Genomic DNA, 16,170 nt, shown 5'->3' on the forward strand with positions numbered 1-16,170 from the left:
TAAGAGGGGAATCACAGTGAAGTTTCTGGGTTCCATGGGTGCACTCGGAATCCCTGGCCCGGCCACTCTGCTGCTCCACCTTTGGCCAGCCCCTGTGGATTCATAGTTTACTGTAAAGAGCTAAGTGAGCATAAAAGAACTTGAAGTAAGCTTATAAGTGATTGCACCTAATATGTTGGCAGGAACTGAACTATTGGGGCCATCACAGTTCTCAGAAGTGGCACTAAGTGAAAAAAATAATCTCCCTAAAAGGTAGAATGTCAAGCAGAATATCTTGGGGTCTATTTTGTCTATAAAAAGATAAAACCAAAAGTTGGGATTTTTAAGGTTTCAGGGGCTAATTATATAACTAGTTGGCCAAGGACATTAAAGGAACAATATTAGAACACCACTGTTAAAGATTTGTGGGAAAGGAAATGGATAGTGTCTTAGTTCAGCTGACTATAACAAAGTGGCATAGACTGGGGACTTCAACCACAGACATTTATTTCTTATCATTCTAGAGGCTGGAAATCTAAGATCAAGGAGCTGGCAGATTCAGGTATTGGTGATGGCCCACATCCTGGCCTGTAGACAACAACCATTACACTGTGTGTTCATAAAATCTCCTCTTTTTGTATGCGTAGAAAGAGAGAGATCTGTCTTTGGCTGCTTATGGGGCACTCATCCCATCATAAGAGTCCTACCTTTGTGACTTAATATCAACTTAATCCCTCCCAAAGGTTCCATCTTCAAATACCATCACTTGGGAGTTAGCAACATATGAATTTAGGGGAAGAACAAATATTCAGCTCATAACAGATAGACTTCTCACACTCAATACAGCCTCTTCCCAAGGAACTCACTTCAATGCAAAGGAAATAAGGTGACAGGTTGAAGCCTATGGGATTACTGGTTTTACTACATAAGCCACCACCCTATAGTAATCAGCTTTAAATATGATGAAATGGCCCACTGAGGACCTGAAAGATAACACCTTTTAAGGATGGATTTCCATCCTGCATGGAATATATACATTGGGCCAGTAACCAGAACACAGTAACATTTTCCCATAACTTGGATTCACGGATCTAGAAGAAAAAGGAACAACAGTACATTTCTATTAGATATTCCTAATGACCCTCATTAAACATTGTTCCTATTTGTTTGGCATAATTTCCCAGTTTCCGGGATGAGGAAATCTCTCTTCTTCTTCCCCCAGTATCTCAAACTATCTACCTTTCAGCCCACCCCTGGGCACCACTGCTTATGCACATACACAGTCATTTTCCTGAGTAATGCTGTTGGAGCAGCTGATCTGAAGGGTTCCCATACCAAGTAAACCTTATGTCCCAAACTATCCAATACCAGGACCTCAGAAAAACATGGTTTTTCTTTTCTCTAAATGATCAGTTCTATTCCCTATAATGCCCTTGCTGTAATCAGAGCTAAGACTTACTCCTAGAGATTCTAGAATTTCCCTCTGCTACCAGCTGTAGTGTCGAGAGGGAAAAAGAATAATGGAACTCGTGGAACACAGCTTGCCCAGGATAGCTTCTAAGATGGATTTACTCTTAGCCTTGAGACCTCAGACAAGTAACTTGACCCCTTGATCCTTAGCTCTGCCTGCATTCCCTAGATACTTCTCTGAAGTGTATGGTCATCTTACACAAAAAACTAAAGTCAAAGAGAGTAATCCATCTGTCTGTGAAAAAGTGATGAATAAATATGGATTGGAGCCCAGGTCTTTAAATAATCCTGTCTGTCCATTGATGACCAAATAGCACAGTATGTCAGATTGACTTTAGAAAATAACACTTGGGGCACCCTTGTAGCTCAGTCAGTTAAGCATCTGACTCTCGATTTCAGCTCGGGCCTTGATCTCAGTGTCCTGGGATCCAAGCCTGCATCAGGCTCTGTGCTCAGTGGGGCTTCTGCTGGAGATTCTCTCTCTCCCCACTCCCTCTTCCCCTTCCCCCATGTGTGTGTTCTCTCTCTCTCTTTCTCTCTCTCTCTTTCAAATAAATAAATAAATAAATCTTGAAGGAGAGAGAGAGAGAAAAGGAAGGAATGCTCAAGAGGTCAAGATCTTAAATGTAGATCTTCATGGAGAAGCTTGTAGGGGCACAGTTTTAGGCACTGGAACTATAGCAAAGACCCCAAAAAACCCAAGTCCAAGAATGTCTAGGTCCTTAATAAGCCTACATTCTAACCAACAAAGTAAGCACATGGTAAACCAATTATTTACCTCCTCAAAGTAAGAAACGGCATGAAGAAAATAAACAGGAAAATGTGATTTGACATGAGGCTCACTTAGTTAAGGTGGTTAGAAATGGAGACACAGACAATGAAAGTCAACACCCAAAATGTTGATGAGCAGGCTTTCAAAAAGGTGAGTAGGAGCCTCCCAAGCAGAGTAAAGAGCAAATGCAAAGACTCCCCAAAGGGAGGAGGCTTAGAATGCAGTCATTGTGGCTGTGGCCCCGTGGAGAGAGGTTGTAGTGCGACGAAGACGAGATCATAGAATGAGGAAGCATAGGTCCTGCAGTCAGCAAGGGAGGAGGAAGAGGAGTCAGAGAGGGTGAACAGTACTCGACCTGCAACGGAGTCATTGGAGTGTTTGAACCAGGAAATGGATATGATGTGATTTAAGCTTATAAATAATCACTGTGGCTGGTAAGGGGAGAACGAGAGGACAGAAGGGGATCAGGGAGACTAGTGAGACTACAGAACTAATGGTGGGTAAGAACCACCATTTTTAGGTAGAGACGGTGAGGAGCAATCAGAGCCAAAATACTGGAGCTAGAGCCAGTAGAGGTTTCTGATGCGGTAGAATGTGGAGTGATTTGGGAAATGGATGATACTCACCTGAGTATCCACATAGAGAAATAGTTCCAATATTTTTACCAATTTTTCATGTTTGAGATGACATCTATGTTAAAGTAGTATTATGTAAAGAGAAATATTTAACCACCATGAGTGATCCTTAAGATATAACTAACTCCAAGTCTTCAGAATGTTATTCTAATCATTTAAAACTACTGGCATGAGTTCCAATTAAAGTCTTTCCCTTGCCTTTTGAAATACACAATTTTTTTAGTTTATAGCCTCTGTGACACAATCTATTATAATATACCTTTGATGCTAAGAAATTATTTATTTCTATAGAAATGTTTATAAAATTACACAGTAAAATCAGCGATCACCTTTCATGCTGATGTTTGTTTCTTCTCTCTCAGAGTTGCATTTAATTTTTTACTTATTGATTTGTTTGCTTATTCATTTATTCTTTAACAACTGTTTACTGAGCACCTCCAGTGTGGCAGGGAAGGTACTAGTACAAAAGGATAAAATGGAACAAGATGAGTCCACAGGGATCAAAGATATTGCCCTCCATCAAGAAGCTTATAATCAAAAAAAAAAAAAAAAAAAAAAAAGCTTATAATCTATGGGAGGAAAGGTACGCGGAAACATGCACATACATGCACACTAAATAGTAATTATGAAGTCCTAATGGCTTTTAACTTTTCCAACAACTTTCAAAAGTTGTGTCCAAAAAAACTTCTAGTACTAGTACATCAAAAACATGGAGAAATGTAAACTTTTAAGCTTTTGAATCCAGAAAATGTTTAGAAATCCATTTTAAACTGCTACTGTGGGGCACCTGGGTGGCTCAGTGGGTTAAAGCCTCTGCCTTCGGTTCAGGTCATGATCCCAGGGTCCTGGGATTGAGCCCCACATCGGGCTCCCTGCTCAGCAGGGAGCCTGCTTCCTCCTCTCTCTCTGCCTGCCTCTCTGCCTACTTGTGATCTTTGTCTGTCAAATAAATAAAATAAAATAAAATAAATCTTTAAAAAAATCCAAATAAACTGCTACTGTGTTTCAGAGAGACCACTTCAATATATATGTATGTTTTAATGGTTTCAAAATAAATTATTTAAGTAATTTGGTCCTATTAGAAATACTTTTTGGTAATTGCCTTACAGGGTCAAAATCATTCGTTACATGCTAACCCAACTAAGAGAGGGGAAACATTCATAACTAAACACAAATGTAAAATGCTTTGAGATGAAAACTACATTCCTTGAGCATTTAAAATTAAAAATGTCAGGGCACCTGGGTGGCATAGTTTGTTAAGTATCTGCCTCTAGCTCAGGTCATGATCCCAGGGTACTGGGATCGAGTACCACGTCAGGCTCCTTGCTTGGCTGGGAGCCTCCTTCTCCCTCTGCCTGCTCTGCCTGTTCGCCTACAGCTCTTCATGCTTGGGCTCTCTCTCTCTGACAAATAAATAAATAAAAATTTTTAAATAAATAAAAAATAAAATAAAAATACAAATGTCAAAACTGATTAAATTTTTGCTAATTTTATAACCTTTTAAAAATAAGCTCCTATAATTTTAATGGAAATAATCTGACAAATGATAAAATGTTAACTGTTGAAAGCAAGATACCTTTGTCTTTGGTTGACTTTAAATTTACATACTGCCTGCTGTACTGTACAGTTCCTTGAACACAAGAGTCCAGCAGAGAAAAAGGAGGCTTCAAAGTTCCTAACTCAAACTTTAAAAAAAAAAATTAAATATTAGAGGAAAAAGAAATGGATATTCAAGCAATTTCACACCGCCCAGAGGGAAAAAAATGGAGGCAATAGAAGAGTTTTAAAGAAACAGCTTTAGGGGCGCCTGGGTGGCTCAGTGGGTTAAGCCGCTGCCTTCGGCTCGGGTCATGATCCCAGGGTCCTGGGATCGAGTCCCACATCGGGCTCTCTGCTCAGTGGGGAGCCTGCTTCTCTCCCTCTCTCTCTCTGCCTGCCTCTCTGCCTACTTGTGATCTCTGTCTATCAAATAAATAAATTAAAAAAATAAAGATGTGACACCTATTCATCTTAATTAAGTGACCTGTTTAAAAAAAAAAAAACAGCTTTATATACACAACCACCGATCATTATACAGCTTGCTTCTAGTATCTCAGCATTAAAATCTGAGTTTAAAGTGAGTCAGGAGGGTAAAAGTATTTATGAGGATAAATGCTTCACCCAGGAGGTAATTTAGATAAAGTACATATTTGCACTTACAGTCCCAATCACTCCAAAAAGTAGCATCATTTCCCAATACAAGGACACTAGTACATGTCAGAGTATATTTTGGAAGGAATTTCTCCCAGGACCTTGATAGCACAAGTGCAGACAAAATAAATAAATCTGTCAGTTTGAACAAATTACCCACAAAACCTGTTCTCAGGGTCGGCTTTTGTCCTCTCACTCAGGCCCTTTGATATCATGGGATTCTTCTCCATCGACAGCGAGAAGAGGCCAGGCTCAGCAGAGCAGGTCCTGACTGCGTGCACGGTCACAGCCAGGCATCCTCACAGGAGTGTTTTACCTGGGGCCTGCTGCCTAGGCCTCTCACCCTCCCTCCCCATGACAGCCGGCTCCTCAAATCCTCCCTGATGGCACTATGTGTTGATAAAGTCTTGACAAATATCTGTCTGAAATATCACAGAGTTGTGGAAAGCTCAATTAATTTCACTTAAAATGGAAACAATATCTGGATTTCATTCAAATCCTGTTTGATGTGTGTTGTCAGCACGGAATCTATCAAAAAGCCGGTGGGACTCTTCCACGAGCATTTCACTAGATCCTACCCACATAAGATGCTCAACTGAAAAGTTGGCACTTGTATGATGAAAAGTGCTGCCCCTTTATTAATCCCTAAGCCTTAACACTTATTTTCCCCTAATTTTCTTCATATTCTATTTCTTTTTTTTTTTTTTAAGATTTTATTTATTTATTTGACAGAGAGATCACAAGTAGGCAGAGAGGCAGGCAGAGAGAGCGGAAGAAGCAGGCTCCCTGCCGAGCAGAGAGCCCGATGCGGGGCTCGATCCTAGGACTCTGAGATCATGACCTGAGCCGAAGGCAGCGGCTTAACCCACTGAGCCACCCAGGCGCCCCTCATATTCTATTTCTTACTTCTCACGGCTCTCCACATATTTTAATGACATCAAAATACATCGCATAGCATAGGAAATTGGAGTTTCCTTCTTTGCAGTGTATATTAGTGGATACTGGAAATGAGCAAGAGATTTGTCATTTTGGTAGTAATGAATTCTCACAGTCTCCAATATTACATCATCATTTCAGTAAGTTTACCTTTCCTTTGACTCAAGACAGATTAAAGCAGTTAAAACTCAAACACTTTCCATCTACAGGGTAAAGAGATCTGGTATTTCTCAGAGACAGCTTATGGCGGTAAAGAAGAAAGTTCTCCATTTCCCTTTAACCTCTTTTGCCGTCCTTTTATTATTTTTAACACTTCCTCTCTAACATCTGAAACATGATCTCTGAGCCATAGAACATGAAGAAAAGAGCACAGAACATTTTTGATGAGACCAGATCTTTTTGCTAGACGCTCTTGAGAAAAGAACAGAAAAAACACAATTAATAAAACCACTTGTACATGAAAGAATTACGACACATTGTGCAGGTCATTAAACAGGGAAAATTCCCCCTTGCCACATCTCCAGGTTGGTTTGGGCAAACTCCTGCATCAACACAGATGGATGGGCGACAAGATCTCTATTAATTCTTCCCAGCTCCATGATTCTCTTTCTGAGAGAGAGAAAAATGCAAACACATAGATAGCAGTGTGTATTTAGGGAGAATAAAATTGCCTAATTTTTTAAATTGTCCGTTGCAGCATGTTTTTGGGTTAAAGTTATTGAAAACGTTATACAGAAATAATTTTTTTCATTATATGTTAGCTTGAAATTAGACATGCCATTAAGACAAATGATGCTAAATGTACTCTAAACAATGAGAATACTTACTTAATCATTTTAATCTCAGTGCATAGAATTTTGTGCATCAGGTAACTCTGTATGTTTTTATATACTAGGGAAAAAAAGAGCCAGGTTCTACCCACCTCCAAATTAACTCTCCAGTTTTAAGTTGGCGCCTTAATTGGCCCAAGACTCTTTCTGAACATTAGAATAACATTTCATATAGTTTGGGAATGAATTCAAATAAGAAGATACCAACGGGTGCCTGGATGGCTCAGTGGGTTAAGCCTCTGCCTTCAGCTCAGGTAATGGTCTCAGGGTCCTGGGATCAAGCCCCTCTCTGCTCAGCAGGGAGCCTGCTTCCCCCTCTCTCTCTGCCTGTCTCTCTGCCTACTTGTGATCTCTCTCTGTCAAGTAAATGAATAAAAATATCTTAAAAAAAAAAGAAGATACCAAGATATATGACTTGTAAGGCCCTTTATAATCTTTATCTTATTTTATTAAAGACCTGTTTATTTAGTATATACTCTGTACAAGGCAATGTGCTAGCAGTAATGATACAAAATTTTAAAATTTACACACTGCTAGAAAATGAATTTTGGAGGGTATCTAATATGTATAGAGCACCTTTGAGTAGCAGGCACTTTACCTATATCATCTCATTTAATAAACACTAAAATTCTATGAACTGGTTTTATAGGACATGGAGGAAAGGATACTTATGAGAGATCCTGTCTTACGTGGGTCTGCTGATCTAGTAGGCAGCAGAGTTTAGATTTGATTCTTGGTCTCTGTGACCCAAAGCCACTGAAAACTCTTTTATATAATTCTGCTAAATAGTTTGCAGTGATGATACAAAGGCTAGAAATTACCAGATTTCTTTTTTAAAAAAGATTTTATTTATTTATCTGACAGAGCAAGAGAGCACTAGTAGGGGGGACAATGGGGAGAGAGAGGGAGAAGCAGACACCCCGCCCGAGCAGGGAGCCAGATGAGGGACTTGATCCCAGGACCATGGGATCATGACCTGAGCCAAAGGCAGATGCCTAACCATCTGAGCCACCCAGGTGCCCCAAATTACCAGATTTCTTGATTATTTGCTTCCTTATCATATTTAGGTTCACAGGAATGAATAAAGTCAAGTATGCTTAGAATCAAGAAAGCAGGAAGAAATTTCATATATCCAGGTAAGACTAAGTCCAGCTGAAAATAAGAGAAAATCTCATATTAATAGTGGCTTAAACAAGGTAGAGATCTATTTCTTTCAAGTAAAGAAAATATACAAGAAGAAAGCATATCATTGGTGTAGATGCTGCATGAATTGTTCACTGAAATGGGCTGCTTCCATTACCACCAATTTGCTATCCTTAGGTATAGTTTCTTTGAGAATAAATATTGCAGCCAGAGTTCCAGCCACCACATCTGCATTCCAGATAGCAGGATGAAAGAGGAAAGGAATGAAGAAAGGCTCAGGCTCTCTTTTTAAGGACTTGCTTGAATTTACTCCTAAACCTACTGTTCACTGACTAAAATCAAATCATATATCTACGCCTTGTTAAAAATATTCAGGAAGAAAAATAGAATGGATCTGAAGAGGCAATAAAAAGTGTCACATTTGAGAAAGTCTGTATCAAAGCTAACCACCTCTTCATACCTTAAATTTAGCCTTATTTTTTTTTTCAACTATCGAATTTCATCTGGGATAGGGAAGCAGAAAAACTACAACGGACTCTCAACTTCTCCCTTCCCAGTGTCCTGTGTCTCCCTGAGGTTGCCCATGTGAGGATGTGCAGGAATGAGCTGACATTCAGCTCATACACTGGTTGCTGAGAAAGGGATCCCTCAGGACTATGTCCATTTATAAGTGTACCTCTTTTTCAAACACTTATCAGGGCCTTGTCTGAGCTAGACACAGCCTTGGCCTTGGAAGCTATTTGTCATAATTAAGGTGGCAATGGCCTTTCTGCTCCCATGTCAGATCTGGCTTAATAGATTTATAGGAATTTCCAAATTATTTCCAAGTTACACTCTAATCAGTAAAATCATAAATAAAAATTTGCCAGCACTTTAGATACATATACTTTTTTATAAGTTATATCAGTGTTCTAAATAAACTAATCTATTATGTATAACATAAAACAGAATATAACATCATAATATCAATGCAATAATAATGTAATATGAAACACAAATTTAAAAACAAGCAGTATGTGGCAGTTTTAATCTTTTTCCTGGATACCAATGGAAGTTGTTGTCCAACCCTAAGGAAAGGCACCCCCATTTTGAGAACTACTGTTCTAGAATACGAATCTTGGTTCTAAAAATGTCTCCTTAACTCTATACCCACCCACCTCTAAACTCTTCTTCCTCTGTGATGGCGTTCCTCTTAGCTGAATCATCTCCATTGAATGCGCCCAGGCAGCTGCAGCTCTCCACAGAAGCCCTCGAGCAGCATTTCCAAAGGAAGAGCTGCTTCTTAGAACATGACAACATATTCTAAACCTACAAAAAGAGTTTTTAAATGCACACTGATTTCCTCACACTGACCTAAATCCTTCCTGGTGGAGTTTAAGGCTTCCAAATCCTGATCTGTCAACAGTGGGAGTGGAGTACATCTGCTACCATTCTTTGTGTTTAATTTCTTCAAATAACATGCCTATTGCTATTATATGAAATGGCCATTTGTCTAATTTTAAGGCACTTATTAATTAGCTATTGGAGTCCTAGTGCATTTTTCTGATCAGAATGATGGAGTCGCTAGGATACAAATCTACTAAGGATATATAACCATCTAATGAGTGTTCTTGGGCTGTTTTAACAATTCAAGGCAAAGTCTGAATTCAACCCAAGCATCCAGTAGACTCTGCAAAGGTACAACTTAGGCAGGCATGTAGGTTCATTCAACTCCACTCCAGTCATAAAGCTACAGGTACATGGGAGATTCAGGGGACTAGAGAAAGTTTAACAATGCCAGCTGTCATTCGACTATTCTGATGTGATTTATATCATCCTTGTAATTCTCTGGAGCCTGCATTCTCTAGAAGAGTCTGCAGACAATGAAATGATTTCCTGCAGGATTAGCAGGCTCAGTCCTCCCTTGCCCTTGACATCAATCCAGAGCAAGACCCCTGTCTTCTCATACCTCAGTCCCTTTAGAGTGTGCCCTTGATGGGACTAGTGAAGCCCTCTGTCATTAAGTTTGGTACAGTTAGAAGCATGTATAATCTTAAAATTGCTTAGGTAAATCTATGTATAATACAGACAACATTCAGAAAGATTGAACTTCTGAAAAGTACAATTCACCACAATTTTCTTTGAAAAATAAACCAAAAAAAAAAAAAATCTTGCCAAATAAATTATGTATTATTTTTCTCTTTGTGGTTAAAAAAAAAAATTATGAACCTGGCAGATGTTAGCATACTATGTTCTCTCAAAATGCAAGTATGAGATCTGGTTTTAGAGATTCACTGAAGCAGGATGGAGGTTGGAGGGAACTCTTTAGAGAAGCAGATTGAGGTAAAAGCAAATGTCCCAGAGAAAACCACGATTCTCCCAGATCGAGGGGTAATATTTTGATGGGTCCTTCAAATGATGGGAAGCATAACATGTTCTCATGACATGCTCCTGGAAATTTATAGCTTGCAAAGAAAACATGCTAAATGCAGAAAGCCAGACAACAGGTCCTCACATCCGACCAAGCTCTTCACATCCATACTTGATTTGGAACTGGGAAAGCCAAACCACTGGGCTTGGGCAATGAGCCCCCAGAAGGGATTAATGTGGGGGGAAAACAGAGGGCCATCTCAAATGTCTTAAAAGAAAGATGTTCAAAATAAACAGAAATTAAATTTCTTTCCAATTGGTGTGGGTCTTGAGCAGATAACATTTGATTTTTTAAAAAATTCAAATAGAGTAATTCATATATCCACAAGGTAGGATAAAAAATTATATTATACCAATAAAATAATATCTCATATCAGTTTGAATTTATTTATTTATAGTCTACCCCATTTGAAATTGAACACTACTTTTGTAAGAATTATCTCTTTTTCTACCCCTTAAGTTACATTAAGAGAATACATGTGAACTCAACCATGATAATTATTCTTGTTAATCAGAGCTAAGGTTGGCATCTTATGCATACCTGTTGGTTTTCCCCAAACTAAAATTATTATTATATATATCTATCATATACTGTTACGGTATTAGTGTTCTGATATTATTTGGATTGAAGGTATTCACCAGAAGTAATTTAAATAATTAGACATTTACCTTATCTTTTTTCTTTATTGCTTTTGTTACAAAGTTACAATTCACACAAACACATCCACACACATCCACACACCCCTTCTAAAACTTGTTTTTTTCCCCTCAAATTTATATTTTTGCATTTTAGTCCTGTTAATAATAGTGGCTCTAGTCCATTCACCTGCTGCATACTATTCCATCAGATCACTATACATTATTTATTCATTCTCCAACTGATAGAAATTCATGTTGACTCCAAATTTTCCTTGAAGACATACTGGAAATAAGACAAATTCTCTGAAGATAGCAGGTCTCTGAAGCACATCTTGTATGTGTCTCTTTGTCCCTATGTGTCATAATTTCTCTCAAATATACCTAGCAATAAAATTGCTGGTCCTGAAAGTATAAGCATATTAGATATTGTAAAACTACCCTCCAAAGAAGATGTACTAATTAACCACTGATCACCAGCATAGCATGACACCTCCCATTTTCCACATTCTTAACATATGACATTGTCAGAATTTTATGCATTTGCCATTTTGGTAAGAACACTGGGGTGCTTTGCTGGGGCTTATATTAGTTTTCTATTCCTGCCACAATAAATTACCACAAATGTAATAGCTTAATGACAACACAAGTATATTATTTTCCAGTTCTAAAAGACAGAAGTCCAAAATGGGTCTCAAATCAAGGGGTCAGCAGGGCTGCATTCCTTTGAGGGGTTCTACAGGTGAATTTGTTTCCTTGCTTTTTCTAACTTCTATAGATTGCCCTGTTCCTTGCCTTATGGTCCCTTCCTCCATCTTCAGAGCCAGCAGCAGATTCCTCTCCTCTGACTTTTCTGCTTGTTCTCTGCCACTTATAAGGATCCTTATGATTACCTAAAACCCACTCCAATAATCCAGGATAATCTCCCCTTCTCAAGGTCAGTTGATCAACAAACTTAATTGCTCCTTTGCATTGTCAATGAACATAATTGCAGTTTCTGGGGACATCTTTGGGGGCCATTATTTTGCCCAGCAGAGGGCCTAATTTTATATTATCTTGGTTACTAATGATATTGAATACTTTTACATGATTTTTGACTATGTGAGCTTCATCTCTGTGAATTTTCAATATTTTGCATTGAGTTCTTTCTTTTGCTATAAGATCTGCCAAACTTGTATATATTCAGTTTTCCAATCATTTGTAAATTATATGTATCAAATAACATCACCAAGTCTCTGATTTGTCATTTCCCTTTCTTTTGATGTCTGTAATTCAAAAGAGTTATTGTTCTTAATGTTGTTGTTGCTTTAACGCAGTCAAATGTTTAACTTTCTCCTTTACAGTCTTGGTGGCTCAAAAAATTTTCCCTTCCCTTTAAGTTATCTTTTCTACATAGTGCTTCCTAATTGTTTTAAGCTGTTATATCAGATGCAAATACATTTGTATATAATTTGATTTATAGGAATTTGTTCTCCCTTATTAGTTCTAATAGTTAAAATGTAAATTTTATTGAATTTTCAAGGTAAGTGATTATATTTTCTTCAAATAATAAGGTGAGTTTTTGTTCCTTCCTTTCTAATTCTTACACATTTTATTTATTTTACTTTTCTTACTGTGAACTTTAAAAACAATCTTGAACAAAAGTAATACTAGTAGGCACTTAAAATTGCTTGAGTTTGAAAAAATTATTTCTAAAATCTTCTCATTAAGTATATTTCATTCTCTAAGTTTCTGATAGAGAACTCTTACAAAGTTAAGTAAATCTCTTCAGTTATATTTTGATAAGAGTTTTGTCACAAATAGTTGTTAAATTTTATTCAGTAATTTTTCTATGGATTGAGTTTTTTTGGCTATAAAGCAATTTTAAAGGCAACTGTAGATGATTTTTATAATAGCATAATTATATTTCAGTTCACATTGATTACATTTTTTCATGAATTGCATCATTATGTAAAATTTTTTTTTCAATTTCTTAAAAGATTTTATTTGTTTATTTGACAGACAGAGATCCCAAGTAGGCAGAGAAGCAGGTGGGGCATGGGGAAGCAGGCTCACTACTGAGCAGAGAGCTCAATGTGGGGCTCCATCCCAGGACCCTGAAATCATGACCTGAGCTGGAGGCAGAGGCTTAACCAACTGAGCCACCCAGGTGCCCCATCAATTTTTTTTATTTGAGTATAGTTGACACACAGTGTTACATTAGCTTCAGGTGTACTGACTCAACTTCTTTATATTTTATGCTAGGCTCAACGCAAGTGTAGCTACCATCTGTCACCATATAACACTACTATGATATCATTGACTATATTCCTTATGCTGTGCCTTTTATTTCTGTGACTTATTCATTCCATAACTAGAAGGCTATATCTCCTACCCCCTTCATCCATTTTGCCCAATCCTCCATGCCCCTTCCCTCTGGGAACCATCAGTTTGTTCTCTATATTTATAGAAGTCTGATTCTGCTTTTTGTTTATTCATTTGGTTTTTTTTTTAATTCCAGTATAAGTGAAATCACAAGTATAAGTGAAATTATATGGCATTTTTCTTTCTCTTTCTGACCTACTTCACTTAGCATAATACCCTCTAGGTCCATCCACATTGTTGCAAATAACAAGATCTCACCCTTTTAATAGCTGCATAATATTCCAGTGTGTGTGTGTGTGTGTGTGTGTGTGTGTGTGTGTGTGTGTGTGTGTATCACATCTTCTTTATCCTTTTGTCTACCACTGGACACTGTGCTTGTTCAGCGCCCTCCCCCCCAACCCTAGGAAATACTGGCAGTGCATTCACATGGTCATGTTTTTATATAAAATACAAAAGGAAATTTGTTACTTGTTATTCTAACAAGACTCACGCCCAAAATTTTGGGGGTCTGGGCGAGAATACAAATGGAGGTCCCAACTTGCACCCAAACCCTGCCTTCTACTCTAGGCTTGTTCCCACAACATAAGGGTCTTCAGCACATATGTCTTCCCAGCCCACACATCTGAGATTCATCTATACTGTCCCTATCTCCACTCCTACAAAAATTGCTCCCTCTAAAGCCTAGCTTTTTGTACAACTGGAATGCAGAAAGAAAGGATATACCTGGGAAAGTTTTCCAGTCATGCCCTGAGAAGTAGACTTGATGCTATGCAGGGTAGGGAGTCCCAGAGTTCTAGGTATCTGGATCATGGTGATGGGATTGCAGGATGTAAAAGTCAAGTTAAGCACAGTTTATAGGATGACGCATTCATGGCCCACCAGACTCTGCCTTGTGGGGAGGGGCAAGTATTGGGAAGGGTCAAAGAGATACCTTCTAATATACAGGTCCACAACAGAGGCCCCTGTTGCTCAGGTCTAAGACCAGCATAGATTCTAGCTTCCTTTCCTAATTTCCCTCATATAAGATGGCATTGGAATGGCCATAGGAATCTAGCTAAGAGGCAGTTGATTTGGGGAAAGAATTTTTTTATGTAGTGAAATATGTATGTGTATGGCTTACAGTCACTTCCAGGTACAGTTTAATTGATGCAGACAATTCTGGTACAGAATTCATTTTCAAGAATCTTCCTTCTACTCACTATACTGACTCACTCATCAAAGTAATACAAAAATGTGGGGCAGGGGTTCACATCATGATATGATGCTCTGGTACCTAGAGCTAGAACATGTGGGAAGTTGGATAGAAACAAGATTTGAGGAAAATAGAAACAGAAACCAATGGAAAAGAATCAAACTTTGAAATGACAGAGCTGGAAAAGTATCTGCAGGAAATTCTAAAACTTACAATGTATACGTGAAAGAATCATGATAGAGGTTTTCCCAAATTTGACAAAATATTAAAATATGTTCATAACCTCACCAATAACACCTCATGAATCCAAAATAAACCTCTTAAAACTATCAATAATAAAAAAAAGTTTATCAACCATGCTATAGGAAAGATTAAGTTAACCTTCTCTTGTCTCTAGAGAAACTACTATAAAATCATTGCCATATAAAGAGATGATCAGAGACCAAAGCTGTAGGGGGAAAAGTAGTATAAAGGTATTATTTTTCTGAGATTTGTGATGTCTGTATCATTCATCAGCTTTTAAAATTTGTTATTTATTGTAACATCTCTATCTAGTTAGACATTTTTATATCCATAAGTTTACATTCTTTGTCTTAAAAAGAGTTCCAATATTATGTAAGCTTCAGGCCCATAAAACCTGAATCCACCTTGGCAAAGGATAAGGATATGTATTAGTTTGAAGGTCAATATTCAAGGCAGGAGATAGGACAACATGGTCTTAGAGTAGTAGTACATGCTTCCTAAGGCACCAAAGTTTCTCTGGAAGAAGCACTATTCTTCCATATCCACTTGCACAGAGACAGGATTCCCCCAGACACGAAAAGCTCATTGTGACTGCCTTCATGGGGACAAGGCTACATGTCCTGCCCTTCCCACAGAGTTCACCTAACTGTTCTGGAGACACTGGCAACAGGCCTGCCTGCCTACCAGATCCTAAAATCTGATGCAAATCAACACACAAAAACACACATTTATTGTTATGACAAAACTTGGTAAATCAGAGCTTAGTTTTCAGGAGTAATTCTCAGCTGGCCCAAGCTTTCAGTAAGTATGAGGACCACACAGGTGTTCTCCCTCTAAATACTCCAGAAATATTCCATTTAAGTGATGAAAAGATACCCTTCACAAAACAAAACTTATAAAAACATTGAATATGTTAAGAGACTTCACACAATTTCTGACTCTTATTTTTTATTTCATTTTCAACACAGAAGTATAATGGACAAGAATGGATCTGGCCTGGTTCTAGGAATTAGATTAAATCAGAAAGCAGGCATTTTTCTCAAAGTCAATTGCCATCTGCAAACCATAGAGGAGATTACAGCAGTGTGACGACACCCACCTCTATTGTATGTTATTGAGGTCAGATTTTGAGAATTAGTGTTTATTTAACAGACACTGATGCACCTTACTTGTCTATTTCACGGCAAATGGGTGAGTTCTTATGTCACATAGTTGGACCGCAAGAAGAGGTAAATCGAGAGAGAGAGAAGGAGAATGGGAGCTTTTTTTCTTTTTTCTTTTTTCTGTTTACATACTCACAACACCTTAAATAGTAAGCAGCACTCAACCTAAAGTAAAAGGTCAAAATAGATATGAAATCTTCACCACCCT

Source organism: Lutra lutra, chromosome 11, assembly GCF_902655055.1.
Source record: "Lutra lutra chromosome 11, mLutLut1.2, whole genome shotgun sequence".
NCBI classification, from domain to species: Eukaryota; Metazoa; Chordata; class Mammalia; order Carnivora; family Mustelidae; genus Lutra; species Lutra lutra.